The sequence below is a fragment of the Sebastes fasciatus genome, chromosome 17 (assembly GCF_043250625.1).
Source record: "Sebastes fasciatus isolate fSebFas1 chromosome 17, fSebFas1.pri, whole genome shotgun sequence".
Lineage (NCBI taxonomy): Eukaryota > Metazoa > Chordata > Actinopteri > Perciformes > Sebastidae > Sebastes > Sebastes fasciatus.
The window spans coordinates 667,186-681,417 of record NC_133811.1 but is presented as its reverse complement, the minus strand read 5'-3'; positions in this window follow the sequence as shown (position 1 = coordinate 681,417).

Genomic DNA, 14,232 nt, shown 5'->3' with positions numbered 1-14,232 from the left:
TAGATGTTTTTGCATTCTGTCAGAGCAAGTGAAATAGTATATCAAGTGACGGTTATTGAAAGTTACGTGGTACAACGAGTTTAACGAGCGAGAAATTCCACTATGGGTTGGTGGGTCAAACAAACACAGGACTTTCACCCAGACAAATGTTACATTGATGTTGCGCTTGTTACGTAGCGTTACGTAATAAGGGCGGTTGTTATTTAGTTGCGCTACAATGTTACAGTTGTTACGTTATTATTTTGACACTTTTTTCTAACCTTCACCAAGTAGTTTTGTTGACTAAACCTAAGCAATGATTTCACAATGTTAACCACATTGCATTGGCATTGTGTGTTACTATAAATGTGATATGAGGTTGATATGAAACGTATTTGTGAAATGTATTTTTGGTTCAGAAATATTGACATTCAATATCCGTGGTTTGCAGAAACGTATACAATGCCAACATTTTTCAGGCGACTGGGTTGTTTCAACATAACAAAAAAGTACAGCATCAAAAATGCAATGGGATTGAATCAGAAGCACAAAAAACTGAAGTAGTCACAACAAATACTGAGCATTTTAAATATGTAATATTTATCAGATATCTATTTTGTTGCATTACAAATATTTTTCCAGTCAGTCAGTATGAGATCATTTCTGCATCTAGAGTTTGTTGTATTTGATTAACAAGTTCTTGAGCTGCTTAAAACCCTGCAGCACCCACTGTAATGTATTTATATTACAGTAGGAATCCCTTTAGTCAGATAAGAATGTCACTTTAGATCTAAATCTTTAAAAGTCCTAACGGGATGTCAAGTAATTATTCAGAGGTTATACATCCTCACATGCAACACTTTGAATAAAACTAAGGGTTATTTTATTACCCATCTGAGTATGAATGTCCTCGTCGGGACAGAACTGGCTGAGAAAACATTGACAGAAAGCCATTTATGAAAACAGCATGTCAGTGCTCAGAGAGGCAGCAGCAGAGCAGCAGAATGAAGCCCAAATAAGTCGAGGCCAAACCAAACACAGGCAGATTCTCGTCAAGTCTGCCTCAAGATCCTTCATAATCACTTTAAACTCACCACGGGAGCAACTCCAAGAATACCACCATCACTAACGTGCTTATTCACCAGATCAAATCCCATACAGCTCTGATCTATAGAAATGTCATCAGAATGAGGAAAATGTCAGTGAGCTGCTGGTTGATGGATTGTGTTTTTTATTTCTGCTCTTCAATACTTTCAGCAGCCGGCTAGAACACGCTGCAGTTATCAGCCGCAGTGATGAAGAGTGACTCCAGGCTTCCTCTTTTGTCTTGCCAGTAGCAAATGTCATTTAAACTGATAATCTATGGCGTTTATTCTATAAGTGGATGTCAACATTGATACTGCAGCTGATAAAACACAACAGGGATTCAATTTAGATCCACTTCATTGAAGGCTTTCCATTTATTCTTGGTATCCATTTGGTCTGTGCTGGTAAAAATCCCACATTAGCCACTAGCATAACAGACCTGAATCTCAGAGCAAACTGTCAGAGTTGAGTTGCATTGTGGGTAATGTAGGCACCAGGTTGTGACAATGAAGAGGAATGCTTGGAGCATCAATTTTGTTCCTTTGTTTTAAAAACTGTCCATCAGGAGACAATGGAATGAAGCTCTAGCGTAAATTAAGAAGACTATTCTTTTGCATGCTGAGGCCTGTAGTATTTCTCATAGAGTATATAGTCAAGCTTAGTCCAATTTATTTGTATAGCATGTTTAAAGACAACTGGAGTTGATCAAAGTGCTGTACAAGATAAAGTGAACACAGCGTAAAATATCATCAACAAAAGCAACAAAAAAACAGGCTGCAATGTAAAATTACTAGGGGCTATTAATCACTTAAATATTAAATTGTGATTAATCACATGATTGTTCATAGTTAATCATGATTAATCGCAAATTAATCGCACATTATTAATCTGTTCAAAATGTACCTTAAAGGGAGATTTGTCAGGTATTTAATACTCTTATAAAACATGGGAGTGGACAAATATGCTGCTTTATGCAAATGTGTGTATATATTTATTATTGAAAATCAATTACCAACACAAAACAATGACCGATATTGTCCAGAAACCCTCACAGGTACTGCATTTAGCATAAAACAATATGCTCAAATCATAACATGGTAAACTGCAGCCCAACAGGCAACAACAGCTGTCAGTGTGTCAGTGTGCTGACTTGACTATGACTTGCCCCAAACGGCATGTGATTATCATAAAGTGGGCATGTCTGTAAAGGGGAGACTCATGGGTACCCATAGAACCCATTTACATCCACTGATCTGGAAGTCAGATGTCAAGGGACCCATTTGAAGATGGACATGACAGTTTGGAGCGTTATTTTACCTTCTTCGTGACAAGCTAGTATGACATGGTTGGTATCAATGGATTCCTGAGGTTTTCTAGTTTCATATGATGCCAGTGTCTTCACTTTAACTTTAAAACTGAGCAGCTACAACCTAAAAATCACGGGTTGTGTTATTGCATTTAAGAACTTAGAGAGAACATTTAAGAACTTAAAACTAATTTGCGTTAACCCGTTATTATCGCGTTAACTTTCACAGCCATAAAAAATATCCCTAACCCTAACCCAAACCCCTAACCCTAACCCTAAGACAATATTATAATATGTGCACAAATCTAAAACAGAAACATAATTTATTTTACAAGTTTATAAAATTCTAAAACATTAAAGCATTAAAACTCTAAACAACCAAAGGCCATTGGGAGTTAGTGTGTCTTGAGGTTTGTCTTATACAGCGATTGACTCCTCTCACGCATGCTCACTCATCATTTCCCTGCTGTCATTCTTTGGGCCTCATCAGTTGTGTTATCAGCTGTTCTAATCAGCTGGTCACATCTATCCAATAGCCCAGAGACACACCTACAATATTAGCCTATCATCTTGCTGCTGTCTCTCTCTTTAAATATGATTGTCTCTCTGCCTTTGGTATGTTCATGCTGCTGTTACACGCCCCTCCTCCTCCCCATCCCATTCATCATTTCATCATTTCATCAGTCTCAGCAGAATCCTCAGCCACCATCACCAGTGTCTGAACTCCGCGGAAGGATTTATCTTGCTGCTGTTCAGGGCAGATGCCCCTCGATTACAAATCTCCCTGTAGAGTCTAGGCACCAAAGACTTTCTGTCAGGACTTTATTATCACATATCATTTCACTTGTCTCTCCTGATTGAAATAGCAGTGCAATGCTAAATCGGTATATTACTATAGAAATCAAGTTTGATTGATTAATTGAGGTTACACTTGAATGGACTGCATTTATATAGCACTTTTATACAGTCTTTTACAATGTGCCTCGCATTCACCCATTCACTCACACTGATGGTGGCAAGCTACCATGAAAGGCCCCCCCGACCGATTGGGCAGCACCCCTCAGCATCAGCACCCTTTAGCAACAGTATGTGACGAACCCTAACCCTAACCCAACGTAAACCCACCCGCTGCATTATGCAACAGTCGGAGCAAGTGACGTAGTATTAATAGCCAGAGAGTCTGCCTAGGGCAGGTGGGAGGGGGGGTGGATGGGTCAAACAAACACACTTTCAACCAGGAGACTGGTGTTTGTGTCCCGTGTGAAACTAAATGTAACGTTGACTTCTTTACGTCAACGTCGTCTGTCTTTAGTCACGTGACTAGTCGGTATCGTCAGTCCCATGAGTCACATGAGTCGCAAGTCTGTGAAGTTAACGTCAACCAACCACTGCTGTTTCCTAATCCTAATTAAGTGGTTGTGTTGCCTAAACCTAACTTCCTGTGAAAACGGATGTTTATTTTGAAAGGACACTATGCATGTAACGAGCGTAAATTGACACGTCCAAAAGTAACGCAAGAGGGGTACCCCGTGCTTCGGTCTTGCAATGACCAAGCAGCGGTATTTGACGAGTTGCGAGTGTTGTTCACACACACTGATGGTGGCAAGCTACCATGGCAATGGCCTAAACATCAGGAGCAACTGGGGTTCAATGTCTTGCTCAAGGACACTGTGACATGTGGACAGGCAACATATTCTCATACCATTCGTTTTGTTAAAAAAAAGTTATTCCTCCTTTTCCTTTTTCCTTTGTTTTCCTAAGAATGTCCAGCAACACGTGTCGATTTCCACTTGGTACATGCATACAGTCTTTTCAAAATAAACTTCTGTCTCCACAGGAAAGAACTTCCTCAGGTTCAGGCAATAAAACTACTCATGCCTAATTCACACTACACAACGTTAGCCCTGATTTTCCACTCCCTGACAAAAGCCCCAGATCAGAGGCAAATCGACGTTGGCTCGCCGCTTGCACATCGGTGCTCGAGCGTCATGTGTGGGCTGCTCAAGGACGCCAGCTGAGAGGCTCGCCGATGTGTTCCCAAAAAAACATAAAGACTTAAAGACTCACGATTACAAGACAGCAAGTTGTGTAGTGTGTTCACACTACACAACTTGCTGTCTTGTAATCGTGAGTGAGTACAAAGATCTGACAACTTTAAAAGTTGTGTAGTGTGAACTTGGCTTTAGTTAGGCTTAGGAAAAGATCGACTTGGTAAGGATAAGGCAACAAAACTACTTAGTTATGCTTAAAAAAATATCATGGTTTGGCTTTAAATAACTCGGAAGTGGCGTTTTTGTCCTATGACGTTACTACATGAAGCTTAAAGCGAAAGTTCAGACAGGAAGAGCCTTAAACAGTCTCATTCACAACCTTTCTGTCTCTCTCTCTCTCTCTACTAACTCCTACTCCATCAGCTGACTGTGGGTGGTTCACTCTTAGATAACCAAACAGATTATATCACGCTCTCCATGAGCCAATCATATCATTGCAATCACATTTTAAAACTGTTCTCCTCTCTGCTGCTGTTAGTTTCATATCAGTGTGACTCGAGGCAACCCGTCTCCACCCATCACCTCCAGGCTTCGTCAGATTCTGTGCCCAGGCCTGCTCTACATTCCTTCATTGGATCTCCAGCACTCCCTTCACCACCACCACCAGTGTCTAGACTCCACGGGGGAATATACCTTATCTAATCACAGAATCACTACCCGCTTTTGATATACTACGTCACGATGGAATCTAATCGCCAAAGACTTTGCACTATTCTGCATTATGTATCATGTAATAAAATTATTGTTCATTCGATACGGGGTATCTCCTGATTTAAATAACTTAAGTAACAAATAAATAAATGTTGACTTCTGGTTTCACATGGGATACGAACGCCGGTCTCCTGGGTGAGAGTCCGGTATCTTTTGGCCCACCCATCCACCCTAACCTCCTCCCTACACGGCGTTTGCCGCTATTTCTATTTCCTGGTTCACAATTATGTGAATTACACAAATTTATTTTGTGGAAATTACAGTGCATTACTTTTCGTAGGTATAGCTACAAACAGTGTATGAGACTAGCCTGAGACAGGAGAAGGTGGGAATTGAACCACCAATTCTGCCATCGGTGGATAACCCAGTACTGTAAACCCAGTTATGGAATCTTGCCCTACTTTACCACCGGGATTTAAACTCTGAAATACTTTAAGGAGTTAAGGACCACTCTGGCCTTCAAATCAGTTGAAGGACACCTCATCAGGGCCGTGATTTATTTGATTTATTTGGAGGATGCAGCCTCACAACCATGTGTACCTTGTTTACTCCTGCTCAGCTGTCTTAAACAGAGCTGACTGACATCAGCAGCAGCAAAGGTGTGACACATAAAGCTGAATCAAGAAAGTGTGTCACGTTTTGTGTGGACAGATAGCAGCTTTAAAGTCCCCTGTTATCCTTTAGAAATCAGATTTGTTCCATAAATACATTTGCTATGTTTTGTCAGATTTCTCTTTATTTCATGTGTTGCTGTGCAGACCGGTTTGTAAAGTGTCTCGTGAGCAACTCGGTGGTGAATTGAAGGTCATCAAGCAGAGAGAGGACACATCACAGATGGCTTGAAGTAGCCTACGCACATTACAGAAGGGACTTTGGAGCCATAAATGCTTCATTTGACAAGTATAATAAAAGCACATGAATCTCTCCGGGTGGTATTGGCTTTCATCGTACATACTGTAACACATACTATGAGAATAACTGAACCTTATATACACTATAAACAGAACAAACATTAAGCATCTCTCCAAGATGAAAAATGACTGATTCATATCCCAGACCGGAAGTAAAAATATGCACAGCACCCTTTAATTTATACCTTGAAACCACTTCAAACCTGTCATATAATCATTACGGGGGACACTAAGGTCAACTATATGAATATTTATTTCATCCCTCAGTAACCAGTAAGTGTCACATACTGATAAGGGACAAGTGAATCTCAACACCAACCAGTTGTTCTTGGTGTGAAACAATGCAACTAAAGAGAAAAGTTGGTGAGAGGCTAAGCATTGGGTCAGAGGAGTAGACTAACCATTGCAGTACAAATTGGTAGCGCAACGTACCCTCTTACGACGTACATATGTTCGTATGATATCTTATGTAAAATAAGTATGCTTGTAACGTAAGTCACGCACATGCCGTTAGTTAAGTACGTAACAAAAGCAAGGTAACATGAGTCAATGTTGAACAAATCTACTTAGTTAGGTTTAGGAAAAGATCGTGGTTTGGGTTAAAATAACTTTGGAAGTGTCGTAACTGAAGTATGGAGGTTATGTGACAAATACATCAACGTTGACTTCTGCTTTCAAACACAGGTCTCCTGGGTAAATGTCAGATTTTGTGGGACACAAATCACATTGCATTACTTTTCATAGGTCTAGACACAAACAGTGTATGAGAACAGTCTGGACTAAGTGTTGTGAATAGGGCTGTCAATCGATTAAAATATTGAATCGCAATTAATTGCATGATTGTCCATAGTTAATCGCACATTTTTTATCTGCTCAAAATGTACCTTAAAATGGAGATTTGTCAAGCCTTTAATACTCTTATAATCATGGGAGTGGACACTGGAAATGATGGAAATCAATTACCAACACAAAACAATGACATATATTGCCCCGAAGCCCTCACAGGTACTGCATTTAGCATAAAACAATATGCTCCAATCATAACATGGCAAACAGCAGCCCAACAGGCAACAACAGCTGTCAGTGTGTCAGTGTGCTGACTTGACTATGACTTGCCCCCAACTGCATGTGATTATCATAAAGTGGGCATGTCTGTAAAGGGGAGAGTCGTGGGTACCCATAGAACCCATTTACAATGACATATCTGAAGGTCAGAGGTCAAGGGACCCCTTTGAAAATGACCATGCCAGTTTTTCCTCGCCAATATTTATCATAAGTTTAGAGCATCATTTAGCCACCTTCCCAACAAGCTAACAGGACTTCTTTCTAGGACTTCCAAATCCTTACGTCTTTCTAGTGTCATATGATTCCTTTACTCTAGCTTTAAAACTATCAAACTAAAAGTTGCAAGTTGCGTTAATGTGTTAAAGAAATTAGTAGCATTAAAATGAATTTGCGTTTACAAGTTATTATCGCGTTAACTTTAACAGCCCTAGTTGTGAACATTTTAAATAAGGAGATAATTCAGGCCATTCCAAGGGTTTTTTGTGTCCCAGTGATGAGGTTAGCTTATTGTTATCAAGAAAGGCTTACTATGAAAACGAAACCCACAGAATAAGTATTGTTTATGTTGTTACAATTGAAAATACTTGCCATGGTGCTATTTTGAATGTCAGCCTGCATATTGTTTCTAGTTGCGTCTCCAATCCAATATCACTCACTTCCCATACACAGTGCAGAGTATTTGCCATTTTAACTCATCACAGTCATTTCACACAGTTCTATGAGGCCGGGCTGTTCTCAGGTGTGAACGCATGTAACTGCGTTAGAGTGAAGCAGAGCACTGTGCTGGAAGAGTAAATAACTGCTCAGTCAATCTTCCTTAGATGAATGAAGGATAATGAAACATCTATCTGCAGTCTGAACATACAGTACCTGTGTATACTCAGTGTTATTCAATACAGTCAGGCCCTGGAGAAAACCTGCAATTCAGCCAACTTTGATTTGGACCCGTGACCAGAGCGCTAAATGAGTTTCCCTCCAGGCAAAGAAGGAGACTTTTGGACTCGTAAATCCTCAGACAGGACTACTCAGCTATCAGTCAGCACGGATCAATCCCTATCACTGGTGATGGATGGAAAGCACACATCAAGAATAAGTCAGTTTCTCAGTAATCGCCAAAGGAATTCAAATTTTTCTCTCTGACACCTGTGTGTTTGTGAAATTTCTTTTTCTATAAGTTTCAAGGATCAGAGGATCAGAAAATCTGGAGCTGCAGGTTTTTTTTGTGCTCATGCCACAGGTACTGCAGGATGTCGTCTAAATCCCCAGCCTCGGAGAACGCGTCGTGCGTCTGGCGTGCATGCTAAGGTGTTTCTAATGAGGCAGATGGCTTCAACAACTCTCTCCAGCTTGACTGTGATTTCACCATGTGGAGGGGGCTCAGAGCTACTTTAATCACAGAACATATCAAGGTCCTGGAGCAGAGATGTTGTGCTTTGTGTACGCAGGCTGACAGATTTGTAAATTCAACATTACAGTTTTTTCTCATTCGTTTTGGCTCCATTCTTGAATGATAATTAGTTTTCTTTCAAAAGTTCAAATCTCTGAACAATTAGTTTGTTGTTCACAACAGATTTGAATTTCTCATTCATTCAAGCAAATTGCACGTGTTTTGGCACGTGTGCAAAAGAGTCAGTTCAGTTGTCTACAATGTGCACGTCTTGCTGATTCTCAGTGAAATTGTCACACTCTTCAAAACTTCTAAACATTCTTTCATCATTTGAGCCATCACATGCAAAATGATCCATTCAATTATCAAAATCTGTCAGACATACATGTGTATTCCATAAATATCTATGACATGGTGTTATGTATTGGTACAATTTGTCTTTACTGAAATAACCTTGTTTTTCATTCTTGTGGGGGTTTTCTTAGTTTTTTAGATGTCATTTTGTCAATTTTCTGTTCACTGTATATGACATTACATGAGAGATCAAAGGTTTACAGTACATGTAACACATTGCTACACAAATGCATTTACTGTGTACATACCAATATACATTTCCTGTCTCTGTGTACGGTATTGTACGGTATTGACTTTTCCCAGTGAACTTTTACCTACTGTTGCAATGGGAATATAAACATCTCAGTGCGATACACAATAGTCTTCATCTAGACACAACTGACATGCTGGTATGGAACAGTAAGCAGTCAGTGTCAACAACAAGTAGAACAAAACAGAGATTTGCATATAAGAACATTTCCAGGCTTGAGTGCCATCCTGAAAAAACATTTTGACGAGTACGGCTTACATGGTGAAAATTTACTGACACAGTAATTTGGTTTTGAGGTGTTTTCGGTGAGTTACTACCTGTTGCAGACATGCGATAGATCTGTTATGCCCCCATAAAACAGTTGTGACAGTTACACTAACAATTTAGAGAATGTTATTACTTACTTCAAAAAAATAAGCCAAAGTGATTGAGAAAAACTGTAATGACAATTTTTACCTTGTTTACTATATCTTCCCTTTTGTCTTTATCCCATTCCTAAATTATTCAGTCAATACTTCTCTTTTCTTTTCCTTTCCACCTTTCTTCCCCACGCTTTATACTTCTACTAAAGTTTTTGTTTATTCTTTCTACCCTTCCTCTCCATCTTCTTATTTCTCTTAAGGAATTTACACCAGCTCCATGCGTTTTAATTAATATTCATGTCTTTGATCTGTGTAAAGAAACTATATGTAAATGACTTCTTTAAGTGTAAGAGGATTTCTCTGTAAATGTGTGTGTATGTGGTATTGAAAGGCGAGTGTGTTTCTGCTTGCACATTCTCCACGTTACGCCCCTATTAAAAGTGGAATTCAGGCAAGTAGGATAGCATTTGCAAATACGAAAATTAAATCCACTGCCTTTGATTTTAGGGATTCATGTGTGTGTGTGTGTACATGTGAGGACCAGCTTTTTTAACCTTGAAAGTGAGGACATTTATGGAAAGTGAGAAAGTTTGTTTAGTCCTCACTTCATCAAAGGGCTGTGATGGAAATTGAGACGTGGCTTTTGTGTTAAGGTTAATACTAGGTGACATTGAGGGAACTTATTGTGGGGACTCATTTCCCATCTGGGGACACAAATCAGGACCCCACAAGGTTAACTGTTCATTCTAGTGCTAAGACTTGGTTGTAGAGTGTGGGAATTAGAGTTAGGTTTAGATTAAAGTTAAGGCACAGACACACCAAACCGACATCAGACACATCCTCACGTTGTCTGTGTCTTGGGCAAAAAGTTGCACTCAAAATCACCGCAAAGACTACAACCAACGGCAAATGATGTTGTATCAATAGCGTGACAGTCTGCTCAGGGTAGGCAGGAGAGGAAGTGGTTGGGTCAAACAAACACAAGACTTTCAACCAGGAGACGGCTGTTCATGTCCCATATGAAACTACAAGTTATATTGACTCATTTTGTCAGATCAGTCGTTAGTCACGTGACTCGTTGGTATTGTCAGTCATGTGAGACACTAGTCAGTGAAGTTAACGTCACCTAGGACCGTTTCCTAACCCTAACTAAGTGGTTGTATTGCCTAAACCTAACTTTCTGTGGAAACAGAAGTTTATTTTAAAGGACACTATGCATGTAGCTAGCATATGTTGACACGCCATCTCTGGTCCGTCCAAAGGTAACGCAAAAGGGGAACCCCGGGCGTCGGTCTCCAATGCAGAGGGGCTCTGGCGGCGGTATTTGACGAGTTGGGAGTGAGAATGTGTTGGTATTCGTCATTCAAAACGGAAACCGGAAGATCGAGGACAGCTGATATACAAGCCTTTGTTATGATACATAGATGAAACAAAGCAGCGTTTGCCGACCATTTTCACACCACTCTCACTCACCACTTAGCTTCATTCAAGACAGTGGTCTCAAACTCAATTTACCTGGGGGCCGCTGGAGGCAGAGTCTGGGTGAGGCTGGGCCACATCAGGTATTCCACAAAAAAAGCTTTGTTAAAAAAAAAACAATCTTCTCAAACGTCATTATTAACAGTTCTTTAACTTGAATGGGTTCTTCTAAACATGAACGGTTCTTCTGAACATGAACTGTCCTGAACATGAATGGAACATTGAAGAACATGAACGGTTCTTCTGAACATGGCCTCTATTGCGTCTCCCACTTTTCCTGAAATTGTCTGTGCTCGTCACCAACCTTTCTCTTAACTGCAGGCTTTGAAAAAGACATGATTGGGGCTGTGTGACAAGATATATATTCATTCCACTTGGTGTCACTCCGCAATAAAGTTGTGCCTGCTGTGTTTGTGTTGCTCTGCAATTACACCACCAAGCCGCTAGTTGGCGGCGGCGTCTCTATGAGTTTCCTTCTTCTTCTTCTTCTTCTTGTACTACAAACAGAAACTGAGCGGAGTTGGAGCTAATAACTGTTGAACCACAGAACTTTTACTGACATTACTGGAACGCCGAAAAGAGAAAATATATCTGAGTCGATTTGTGTGAAAAAACATTGAAAAGATCGAGGCAGAGAGAAGTTGAACTTTCTGTGGTTGTCCGGGGGCCTGGACGCTCAGCATCGCTGAGAGACTGGACCAATCACAGCTGTTGCGGTCTGCGTCGCCGCGACGTGTAGTTACATTTCTGGAGAGGTGCACATCAGGCTACGGCGTCGATTCAACGCAGAAGTATAAATCGAGCTTTAATCAAGCTTATGCGATGTTACACGGGCGCCGCCATAGTTGTTGTGAAATGTTTCTCTGCTTGCATCAAGCCCGGCCGATTGCAAGCCCCCGGGAGCCATATACCCCACTGTGATTGGTAGGTTCGTTCAGCTCGGGCTCGCGCAACAAAGGGACCTTCCACACAGTGCCATTCACATAAAACTCGCGGGCCGCACTAACATTAAACTTTCATATCAAGGTGGGGGCCACAAAATATCGTCTTGCGGGCCGCAATTGGCCCGCGGGCCGCGAGTTTGAGACCCCTGATTTAAGATAACCATGTCGTTGTGAAAATATGGGTGTATTGGAATGATCAGATGAGATGAAGATGAAACATGAGAAGAGTCTTCCGTGTGTGTCATCTTGACTTTACTCGTTGGCTTGCTTTCCTCACTTCTGTTTCTCTTCTCGTGCACTGATTCGTTTAAGCTGAACCGCCAGTAAGAGTGATTTCTCTCACCAACGGGCCGCCGCTGATTCAACATGTTGAATTGGCCAAAAAGCCTCCAACACGAGCAGACTTGAGCCAACGATGTGGGACACACAGCAAAAACTAGACCGACAGACGCTCAGCGACGGCCCCAAACTGTCTGACGGCCGACTGTCAGCTTGGTGTGTCAGGGCCTTTAGAGAAAGTTTTTGGCTTTAGTCGTACTTGTGATGATACCACTCCGGTTAGAGGCTAAGGGACAATGTCCTTATAAGAATGTGAGTACTGTAGGGACCTCACCTCTTTGGGGACAAAGAAGTGGCCTACAAGGCAAAGGAGCCTTGAGACAGGCCTACATGGAAGATCAAAAGCCTGATCAAAGGAACAAAGACTAACCGCCAGCTCTTTGAAATCTCCCACCTGGGTGTGAGATTTCATTTGAATCCAAACAGGGGTCCCCCATTGGATGAGGCTAACAGGAACTGTGGGGTCTTTCCGGTGACACGCCCACAATCTCACCGGAGATATAAACAGAGCGCACCTGTAAGGACGTCCCTTTCCATTGCAACTTCGTTTTGCTCCAGGAGGTACCAAACGCTGCAGCGTCCACTTTAAGACCGAGCCACAGTTCCTGACATCGCTGGACGAGTTAAGCTATTGTTGTGTCCATCAGACTTTGAGATCCTCATCCCTGCAGAAGGAAGACACGGACCCCCGTTCTTCACCAAGAAAAAGACGACCGCCTTTTTCTTCATCTCTGGCTGCTTTCCCGCCGCTGCCACACGGAGAACCAGCCCTGCCGTTCATCAGCTGACGAGCATCATAACGGCCCGTTATTGTGCGAGCTTGCGCGACGACGCCGGACCAATTAACGACGATATACACTACAATCGCTTCGGAGAAGCGATCCAAGTAAGAGGCTTGTGTCTGGGCAGAGACTAGTGAAATTGTGTATTACAATAAGTTAATAACTATTGTTGATTTGTACTGAATGTACGGACCGCTGAGTCCGCTTGTTTGTTTTGCTTTGCTTTGCTTTGCTTGTTTGTTTTGCTTTGTTTTACTGTTGCTGACTGTTTGATCACTGTGTGCTCCACGCCATTGGCTTCTCCTTGTGTTAGCTTCTGCCACCACGTTAAGATCTGTAGCTGTAGTTTATTAGTTAAAAGACCAGTGCATGGCCGACAAACGTGAGTTTGCCTGCCGAGGTTCTGAGTAATAATAATCCAGCTATTACATCTTTCGCGCGGCAGTTAGGATTCCTGCTGCTGCTTGTTTACTGTGTTTACAGCGCGCCCCGCCGTGGGTTTTCTTGTGTTCGTTTCTGCCACCACGGTTAAGATCTGTAGCTGTATTTTATCAGTTAAAAGACCAGTGCACGGCCGACAAACATAAGTTTGCCTGTCGGATTTCTAGGTGATAATAATCCAGCTACTACGTCTTTTTCCGCGGGAGTGAGAACCACTTTTTGCTGCGCTCTGAGCGCGCCTCTCTTTTTCCTCTTCTAATTTAACCACACACATTCCTATTTTACTGACAACGTGGGGACTCACGTTCCCGTTTGTGCGTTGTCTGTAACTTTTGTGGCGTCGTCCGCCATTAGGAGCAACCCCCTCACGTGACGTAACCACTTGCGTAGTGACGTCCACCTCGGGCTTCCTCTTGCTCCTCCCCTCCACACACACAGACACTCCCACTCACACATAGGTACACACACATTCCTATTTTACTGGCAACGTGGGGACTCACGTTCCCGTTTGTGCGTTGTCTGTAACTTTCGTGTCTGGAATTGAGATGTGAGATACTGCAAAAAATAAGAATGAGGTTGAGAATTATGCCGCAAGCAAACTCCATCAATGCCTGTCAATTAACCAATAGCGCTGCCTCTTCTTTAATGAAACTCTCTATTTCGCCTCCAGCCAACGTCAGGGATGATGGATTTGATTTCCAATGAAGATGTTGTGTCCCTGACAGATCGGCTCCAATGCTTTTTTGAAATACTCGGCCAAGATGTAGTCACAGATGTGGATCTAG